This window comes from Arachis hypogaea, chromosome 16 (assembly GCF_003086295.3).
Source record: "Arachis hypogaea cultivar Tifrunner chromosome 16, arahy.Tifrunner.gnm2.J5K5, whole genome shotgun sequence".
NCBI classification, from domain to species: Eukaryota; Viridiplantae; Streptophyta; class Magnoliopsida; order Fabales; family Fabaceae; genus Arachis; species Arachis hypogaea.
This window is the reverse complement of record NC_092051.1, coordinates 99,890,584-99,900,583: the sequence shown is the minus strand read 5'-3', so window position 1 is coordinate 99,900,583 and position 10,000 is coordinate 99,890,584. Positions and strand designations below refer to the sequence as shown.

At 39.9% G+C, this 10,000-nt stretch overlaps 1 non-coding gene across 1 annotated transcript; it reads right to left on the bottom strand.

Moving 5' to 3' along the window:
• Positions 1–2,056: 2,056 nt before the first annotated feature.
• Positions 2,057–2,160, bottom strand: LOC112759909 (small nucleolar RNA R71). Its single transcript, XR_003180373.1, has one exon. It is a non-coding gene; the product is annotated as a small nucleolar RNA R71 (small nucleolar RNA).
• Positions 2,161–10,000: the final 7,840 nt, after the last annotated feature.

Genomic DNA, 10,000 nt, shown 5'->3' with positions numbered 1-10,000 from the left:
TATCATGGTTTATGGGATTGGGCCTGAAGGATTGATGAGTTTGAAATCTCAATTTATTGAGTCATGTGGCATTATTTGATTATCACTAACTTGGCTCAATAAATGTTACAGGATTTGGATCAACAACCTCATCAAGATTATGGATCATAAACCCAAGGCAAAAGGAAAGCAAGGAGAGGCCTCAAAGCCCAAGAAGCACAACTGAAGCTCAATATAGAAAGTGTATAAATAGGATAGAAGTTAAGTTAGGGAAAAAAATTTTTACTTGGACTTTTAGCTAGTTTTCCTTTTCTTTGTAATTGAATTCAGAGCTATGATTCACTAAACCCCCTTTCATTGGGTTAGGGAGCTCTATTGTAATTCAATGAATCAATAATAGTTTATCTTCTTCTTCAATCTTTTCTCTTGAATTTTGTTAGAAAGCTTCTCGATCTAATTCCATTGAGTAGTTGTCTTGGGAAAGAAACTACTCATACTTGGAATCCTTCGGAGCCTTGGGAAAGGAATGGAGGATTCATGCTAGAGAAGCTTTCTCACAGTGAATTGGATTGGGGTTTGGATGGATATTGTGACATGTAATCCTACCAAATTGTGGTTCATGAAATTGTGTGGTATAATCAGTGATCAAGCATCATCTCTTCTTATGAACATTTAAACCAAGGGATTGGGAATTTGTTTGTTTTTAGAGAGAATTGGTGAGCCAAGGGATTGGGATCCAATCATATAAGATTGCCAAGCAAAATTCAATGAACGCATTAGTTGAGGAAGAGATAAACATGTTTTGATTCGGAGATCTCAATATCTCCTATAACCCAATGAATTCCCCATTTCTGATTTCCACTTTCTCTTTACATTCTGCTACTCAATTCATGCAATCACCCCCATTCCCTTTTAATTTCAGCAATTTAGTTTCTGCTCTTTAATTCATGCAATTTAAGATTCCGCCATTTCAATTTCTTGTCATTTACTTTTCCCGCCAATTTTACATTCCGCAATACTCATCTCAATCTTGATTCCGCTCAACTAGAACACACTTCTAATCCGAATTGCTCACTCAACCAATCCTTGTGGGATTCGACCTCACTCTATTGTGAGTTTTTACTTGACGATAACCGGTGCACTTGCCGGAAGGAATTTTGCCGATCGTGCAATTTCCTAAATCATAGCATAACTAGTTTATGTGCATCAAGTTTATGGCGCCGTTGCCGGGGATTGGTTTTCGATTGACAATTCTCAAATTGGAAGCTAACTAGATTGAGCAATTTTCTCTTGCTTTGTTAATTCTGTTCAAGATACTTGTTGAATTTTAATTTCTGCACTTGGTTACATGCTTTCCTTCTTTATGCCTTTAAATTCATGCAACTAACTCACTGACTCACTAACTGTTTGAATTAATTCCTCAATTGAGCTAACCATACTCTTCCATTAACCAAGAGTATTTCACTTGTTTGTGTTTGGGCTGTGTTCTTGTATGACAGGTAGGAGAGGAGAGACATCAACTCCTCCATATACCGAGCCAGAGAGGACCCTTCATAGACTTAGAAGGGAAGCAAGAGGGAAGAGAGTAGTGGGAGAAGAGGAATCTGAAGGAGAATCTGAGGACAATTTTGAGGAAGCTTTAGATCTCAACATGGATAGAGAAGTTCACAACCATGAGAGAGTTAATGGAAACGATGCCATCCCTGAGAGGAGGGTTCTTAGTTCATACATAAACCCAACCTCTGGGAATTGTGGTAGTAGCATCCAGAAACCACCCATTCAGGCCAACAATTTTGAGCTCAAGCCACAGCTAATATCACTAGTGGAGAATCATTGTTCCTTTGGAGGAAGTGCTAATGAAGACCCAAACCAACATCTCACAAAATTCCTGAGAATTTGTGACACTGTGAAGTCCAATGGAGTCCAGGAAGATGCCTATAAACTGCTTTTGTTCCCATTTTCACTTAGGGACAAAGCAGCTAAGTGGCTGGAATCATTCCCAAGGGGGAGTCTAACAACATGGGATGAGGTGGAAAGCAAGTTTCTGGCATGTTTCTACCCTCCACAAAAGGTCAATAGGCTTCGATCTGAGGTTCAGACTTTTAGACAACAAAATGGTGAAACTCTCTACGAGGCATGGGAGAGATTCAAGGACTTGACAAGGAAATGCCCACCAAACATGTTCCATGATTGGGTGCAATTGCACATCTTCTATGATGGGCTCTCTTATGAATCAAGGAAGGCTGTAGACCATTCATCAGGAGGTTCATTGAACAGGAAAAAGACTGTGGAAGAAGCCATTGAAGTGATCGAGACAGTGGCTGAGAATGAGTACTACTATGCATCAGAAAGGCACAACACTAAGGGAGTCATGGAGCTGAACCATGTTGATACAATTCTAGCCCAAAACAAGGTGTTTGCCAAGCAACTAGCAGAGCTTACCAGGCAATTAGAAACAAAGCAAGTGGCTGCAATACACACACAAGATCAAGAGGAAGTAAGCATTGAAGGAGGTGATTGGGATGAGGCTAACTATGTGGGAAACCAACAAAGGCAATCATATGATCCACATTCCAACACTTACAACCCAGGCTGGAGAAACCACCCAAACTTTGGGTGGGGAAACCAACAAACCCAACCACAAAACCACAAACCTTACAACCACAACCAACATAACAATTCCACATACCAAAACTCCAACCAAAGATCATACCAAGCCACACAAAACACTTACCCCCAACCATCATATCATGGCCAAAATAATCAACATACCCAACCTAATCCGAACCAACAATTTCAAGATCAATTAAACCGGATAGAAGGAATGATGGCAACCATGAGTCAAGACATAATTGAATTGAAGAGCTTCAGGGATGATGTGAGAACTACCTTAAGAAACCATGGTGAAAAACTCAAGAGGATGGAATCTCAAGTAGGAGAGCTATCTCAACAGGCACCCAAATCAACTGCAGTGTTCCCTAGTGACACAGAAAAGAATCCTAAAGGGGAACAAAAGAGAGTAAGATGGGAAGAATGCAAGGCCATCACCATATTGAAGGAAGTCTCAGAAGAAGAAGGAATCAGGCCCTCAGAGCAGGAACCAGAAATCTTGAAGGAAGGTGTGGAAGAAGTTAAGCAGGAAGGTGGAACTGAGAAAGCCAAGGAACTGCAAAAAGGCATGATGGAAATATACCAACCAAAAGCACCATTTCCTGAGAGGTTAGGAGGAGGTGAAAAAAGGAAAACCTATTCAAGGTTTCTAGAGACATTTAACTCTCTTCATGTCAATATTCCCTTTCTTGAGATTCTTTATCAAATGCCCACACACATCAAGTATTTAAAGGAATTGTTAAGCAAGAAAAGAGTTTTGAAGGGAGGACAAACGGTAACAATGAACAAAGAATGCAGTGCTCTCATCAAGAAGGACACACTCTCTAAGAAAACAGACCCAGGAAGTTTTCATATCCCGTGCATCATAGGGGAAACAAAAATTGACAGAGGATTCTGTGATCTAGGAGCTAGCATAAATGTGATGCCTCTAACTCTTATGAAGAGGCTACAACTGAATGAGGTGAAATCCACTGATGTAATCATACAACTGGCTGACAAAACTCAGAAGCAAGCTGAAGGGGTAGTTGAAAATGTGCTGGTGAAAGTGGGGGATTATTATTTCCCCACAGACTTTGTCATTGTGGACATGGAGGAAAGCTACTTACACCCTATCATTCTGGGCAGACCATTTCTAGCCACTACTAGAGCGCTCATAGATGTAGAACAAGGAGAGCTGATTCTGAGAATACATGATGAACAGCTCATTTTCAAAGTTTTCAAACCTGCATCTGAGCCTGAACCGAAACCTGAAAAGCCTAAAGATGTTAGTAGCCATCTGTGTTTGGAGGAAAGTAATCCAGCAGCTGAGACTCTAAAACAGTCCTTGGAAGGCAAACAAGAGTTGCAAGAGTTAGAGCCACAAGAATCAGTGGAAACAGATCAGAAGGATCCTCCTGACATAAGGGTCAATGAAGAAATCCTCAAGAGAAAGGGAAGAGTGATAGGGAGATTGCCAAGAGGATGGAGAAACAAGAAAATTCCCACTGAAGGTTTTTCTCCGGGAGATAACGTGATATCAAGTCATTATCTGCCAATCCCACCTGGCCTCAAAACCATTCCTTCCCAGCTCCCTCAAGTGTTCACAATCAGGAAAGTTCTTTCTATGGAACATTTAGAGGTCATGAATGAATCAAGTGGGGACGTTTTCATAGTGAGAGGAGAAGACGTCAAGCACTACAATCCACCCTAACAAGGGACAACCGTCAAGCTAGTGACGTTAAAGAAGCGCTTCATGGGAGGCAACCCATGTTTTTAGTATCCTTAATCTTTAGTGCTTTGCTTTACATCTAATAAAGCATGGTTTCTTATGCATGAACTTGAATCCTCAGGACAACTATTGATTAAGTGCACTAAACCTTGCATGTAAATTACAATTGGTCTCTAAGTTTGGTGTGCCTGAGGGCACTCCCAAATCTTACTCAAATTGAATTCCATCTTTCATTCAAGGTGCACAACCAAACATTAAGTTTGGTGTTCTTTTTGAACACAGTTTATGAAAAGCAAGAAGTTCCTCTGGATTTCAAAATTCATGACAAGTATACCATTCACATGTTTTAATACTTTGGTTTCAATTACTTAGGGTAGCGACTTTGTTTAGAATCAAAGAGCCAAGGTGACTATGATTTATTAGAATTATGCACACTCATTAAGGACAACCAATATGGATTTCATGTCATCAGGAGACTTGACCAAACACTAAGTTTGGTGTCCAAATAATAAGTGTGCATACATGTAGAAGTCACGGCTATAAGCTCATAAAGACAAGCATTGATTTACATGTGCAAATACTATTCATAATTCACATGGACCGAAAAATGATAGCAAATTTGTTTGTTTGTGCAGGTACAAAAGAAAAGACAAAAATGGAGGAAAAAGACAAAGGGAGGTACGTGCTTGGTCAAAAAGAAAATTCACAAATCTTTGAAACTAACACATGGGAAAAGGAAGTTCTGCAAGAAAAGAAAGCTACATGTACAACCTAATGCACCCAGAATACTTCCAAAAAAAAATGAAAAGCAAATCGTCCTTCTCCACAATTCATATATTTACCATCAAGCCACCCTTCACAAACCACCCTAGCCGTCCATTTTTCACTCATGGGCACTATAAAGAATCACTTGGGGAACGAGTCCCACACCACCAATTCTCCTCCATACACATTTTCCTTCATCATAGCATAACTATCTCTTGCCGAAAACAACCTCACCACACTTCCAACAACACTTCTTGCTTCACCTTGTCAACTTTAGCTTGTCACTTACCAAAACTAAAGAACCAATGGCAGCTTCATCTAGCCACAAAAGAAGAAAAGACAAGCAGCCAATGGAGGAAAACAGGGAATTCGATGCATGGAGATACAGATCAGTTTTCCATGAGATTCAAGCCGAATGGATGAGACCTAAAACGGTACTAGCTGAGGTTCCCTTTGACCTTGAAAAGGATGAGTTCCCAGGTGTTTGGGAAAAGATCAAAAAGAGGAAGTGGGAGCTCCTGACTAAGCCAATCACTAAAATCAACATCAACCTGGTGAAAGAGTTTTATGCAAATGCAGTAAGGGAGGATCCAACCAAGAAACCCACATACAAAAGCTATGTGAGAGGGGTGGAAGTTGACTTCAGTCCCAAAGCAATCATGAAAACTCTTGGCCTGAAAAACATACATTTCAGCCAAGCAAGTTATGAAGAAAGGATGATAGGAGAACCTGACTATGCAACTATTGCTGAGGACCTTTGTGCCATCCGAGCTGAATGGGTGAGAAAAACAAGAGGGGCTCCAAGAGTCTTGAGAAGGGGAGACCTAACACCTGAAGCTAAAGGGTGGTATGCAATAGTTAGGAGATCCATCCTACCCACTGCAAACTCTTCAGAAATAGTCCCTAAAAGAGCCATCTTGCTACATTGCATTATGGTGGGAGGGGAGATCAAAGTTCATAAACTCATTGCTGAACAGATACAAGAGTTTAGTGAGAAAAGTGACCCTGAATCCTGGCTCCACTTCCCTAGCACTATCATTAGACTATGCATCGATGCCCAAGTACCACTTGAGGATGAAAGACCTAATTGGCTATATCCTGGATTGGCCATAACTGCGCACAGAATGACTCTTGGCCCAACTCCTCCAAGGCATACAAGAAGAAGAAATGAAGAAGGGCAACAAGTGGAAGCCGAGCAAGAAGCAGAACAAGAAAGACAGGAAGGAGAAGACAGAGAAGAAGAGCAAGAAGAGCAAGCAACTCCTGAAAGGAGACAACGAATTCCCAGAGACCCCATGGATATGAGCAGAATGCAGGAAATCATGGAAGGAATGTCTCAACAATACATGAGGTCTCAGGAGAGACAAGAGGACTTTCATCTAAAAATGATGGATATGCAAAGGAACTTTGAATCAAGATTCTTGGATCTGCAAAGGGAACAGAATTTACACTTGCAGGAATCCTTCAGCCACATATGCCAACACCAAGATGCCAATGTCTTTGCAATCAAGGAAGCCACCACTTTACAGAATGCAAGATACTCAGTCCAAGCTGATTACAACATCAGTTCGCAAATTAAGCTTAACTACATAGGGGAACATCTACACAAGATGGACCCAGCATTCCCAGCTTATGATGAGTATTTCAAAGGGAGGAAAGAAGGAGAAATAAACAAGGCAATGATCCTTGAAAAAGGAGTGGAAGAAACGATGAAAAAGGCTGGATTCTGGAAAAAGCTCATAAGAAAAGACAAAGGAAGCACAAGTGGTCAAAAAGAGGCAGGAAGCAAGAAGAAGCAGGATCCCAAGAATTAAGAAGAACCAAGCAATAAATAAGAGGTGGTCTCGTTCCTTAATAATCAAATGATAATTGGTGAATTGTCTTTATGAACTTGTTTTCATCATAAGTCATTTAAGTGTTATGTGGAGTCTTTTTTTTTTTAGTATGAGTCTTTTGTTTTTTTTTGTATGAGTGTTTGTTAATTGCTTTGAATAAAGTGAATGCCTGGATGTTTGGATATAACTTCACCTTCTTAAACAAGTGCGTGCCATGCTTGTTCTGTTTCCAAAAATAAAAGAAAAGTTTGAACAAAAGTAACTTGGCTAAATTAGTGACAAATCAAGTAGAATTAAGTGGTGGTATGCATGCTTGATTGTTTAGTCAGATCACTGGAATTAGAGTGTAGAATTATCATTCTTTGTGTAGAAATTGAAAACTGTCTATGGATCTTGATGAATAAATGTCTTTGGCCATGAAAAAGAAAGAAAAAGAAGAAGAAAAAGCCACTGAAAAAGGGCAACCAAAAAGCAAGAAAGTTGAGAAAATAAGCTAGGCACCAATGGTTTGATCTTCTGAGACAAATGCCTGTGGTGTTTATGTATTAAGGATATGCTTGGATGAATAGGTTCTGAGGAGTGTTTCAACACTTGGTAACTTGGGTTAACTAACCCGGGATTATCAACCAAAAGTCCATTATCAAGAGCAACCTAAATACAAAACATTTAGTCACACAAAGAGGTGCTGGGCACCAATGTCTCAAGAAGAAATGTGAACTAAAATGCCTAAAGTGGATATGTGTAGTGCACTGATAAGAAAAAGAAAATGCCAAAGGCTTGTGCAACACATGACACTAAGCAAACAAGGAGCAAAAGAAGCTCTAAGAAAAAGAAAAGAAAAACAAAGAAGAGAAAAGTGCCAAAGACATAAAAATAACAAGAGGCCATAGCAGTGTTTGATGGATGCAAAGAAAAAGTGATAATCTTACCTGATAAGTATGAAAAAGTGATGCTGCAACTTTCTGCATAAAACCCTTCTGATGAACTTCAAATGCTTGCTAATATAGCCAATGTAATTGCTTTCTGTTTCATACTTTCTTCTCAAATAACTCAGGACTTGCTTAGGGACAAGCAAGTATTAAGTTTGGTGTTGTGATGCCAAGGCATCATAGGCTAGTTTCACTAGCATTTTTCTGTTAGTTTTAGTTGTTTTATGCATTTTCTTGAGCTTAAAGTAACCAAAAATGGTTAAATGAAGAACAAAGCAATGAACCATCCAAACAATATAATTTTGATGCAAATTCCATGAGTTTTAGTTATATTACTTAAATGCTATGAATGGAAGATTTCTCATGAAATTTTGCAAGATTTTGATGCAATTGTTTGGATGATTTCAGGGAAGAAGAGGCTAAGCAAGGAAGCAACAAAATCAATAAAGGAAGCTTGAATATCACATGTGGAGTTTAAGTTCCAGTTTAAGCCTAAACTGGAGCTTAAACGCCAAAATCATGAAGGATAAGAAATGCTGGGATTGAAGTTTAACCTCCAGTTTGACCTCAAACTGGAGGTTAAACGCCAGAATGAAAAGCCTCACTAAAGAAGCATTCCACGTTTAACCTCCAGTTTGACCTCAAACTGGAGGTTAAACGCCAGAATGAGTATGCCACCAGGAGGAGTTCCACGTTTAACCTCCAGTTTGACCTCAAACTGGAGGTTAAACGCCAGGAGTGGGAAGAGCACCAGGGAGCCATTTCCACGTTTAAGCTCCAGTTTGACCTCAAACTGGAGCTTAACGTGTTCGACAGCTTTTCTCCTCCAGGGTTGCTCTCTCCATTTCCACGTTTAACCTCCAGTTTGACCTCAAACTGGAGGTTAAACGTGTTCGACACCTCCAGGGCTACCATTCTAAGCTTCCACGTTTAACCTCCAGTTTGACCTCAAACTGGAGGTTAAACGTGTTCGACCTCCAGTATGCCTCCACCCTTTTCCACGTTTAACCTCCAGTTTAACCTTAAACTGGAGGTTAAACGTGTTCGACCTCCAGGCTGCCCTCATCTCCACGTTTAAGCTCAGTTTAACCTTAACTGAAGCTTAAACGTGTTCGTACATGACTCTCCAGGGCTACCTTCTTCCTATTTCCTACGGCTTAAGCTTTTCATGTTTAACCTTAAACTGAGCTTAAACGTGTATCGATACATGATCCATCCAGGATACTTAAACCTCCAGTTTGACCTCAAACTGGAGGTTAAACGCCAGAACCAGAAGAGTACCAGGGAGCCATTCCACGTTTAAGCTCCAGTTGACCTCAAACTGGAGCTTAAACGTGTTCGACAGTTTTCTACTCCAGGTTGCTCTCTCCATTCCACGTTTAACCTCCAGTTTGACCTCAAACTGGAGGTTAACGTGTTCGACACCTCCAGGGCTATCATTCTACTTACGTTTCCTCGTTTACCTCAATGGGTTAACGTGTTCGCTCCAGTATCCTCCTTTTCCACGTTTAACCTCAGTTTCTAAACTGGAGGTTAAACGTGTTCGCTCGGGCTGCTTCTATTTCACTTTAATTCAGTTTAACCTTAACTGAAGCTTAAACGTGCTTCTACAAAGGCCTCACTGGAAGTGTCTGGCGTTTAAGCTGCAGTTTAAGCTTAAAACTACAACTTAAACGCCACTCTTGGAAAAGGTTTCTGGGCCAAAAATATTGTGATTTAAGTTAGTCTTTGAGCACAAATATTAACTTAAACTTACTTTGGTATGAAACCCAATTGAATATCATGGTTTATGGGATTGGGCCTGAAGGATTGATGAGTTTGAAATCTCAATTTATTGAGTCATGTGTCATTATTTGATTATCACTAACTTGGCTCAATAAATGTTACAGGATTTGGATCAACAACCTCATCAAGATTATGGATCATAAACCCAAGGCAAAAGGAAAGCAAGGAGAGGCCTCAAAGCCCAAGAAGCACAACTGAAGCTCAATATAGAAAGTGTATAAATAGGATAGAAGTTAAGTTAGGGAAAAAATTTTTACTTGGACTTTTAGCTAGTTTTTTTTCTTTGTAATTGAATTCAAAGCTATGATTCACTAAACCCCTTTCATTGGGTTAGGGAGCTCTATTGTAATTCAATGAATCAATAATAGTTTATCTTCTTCTTCAATCTT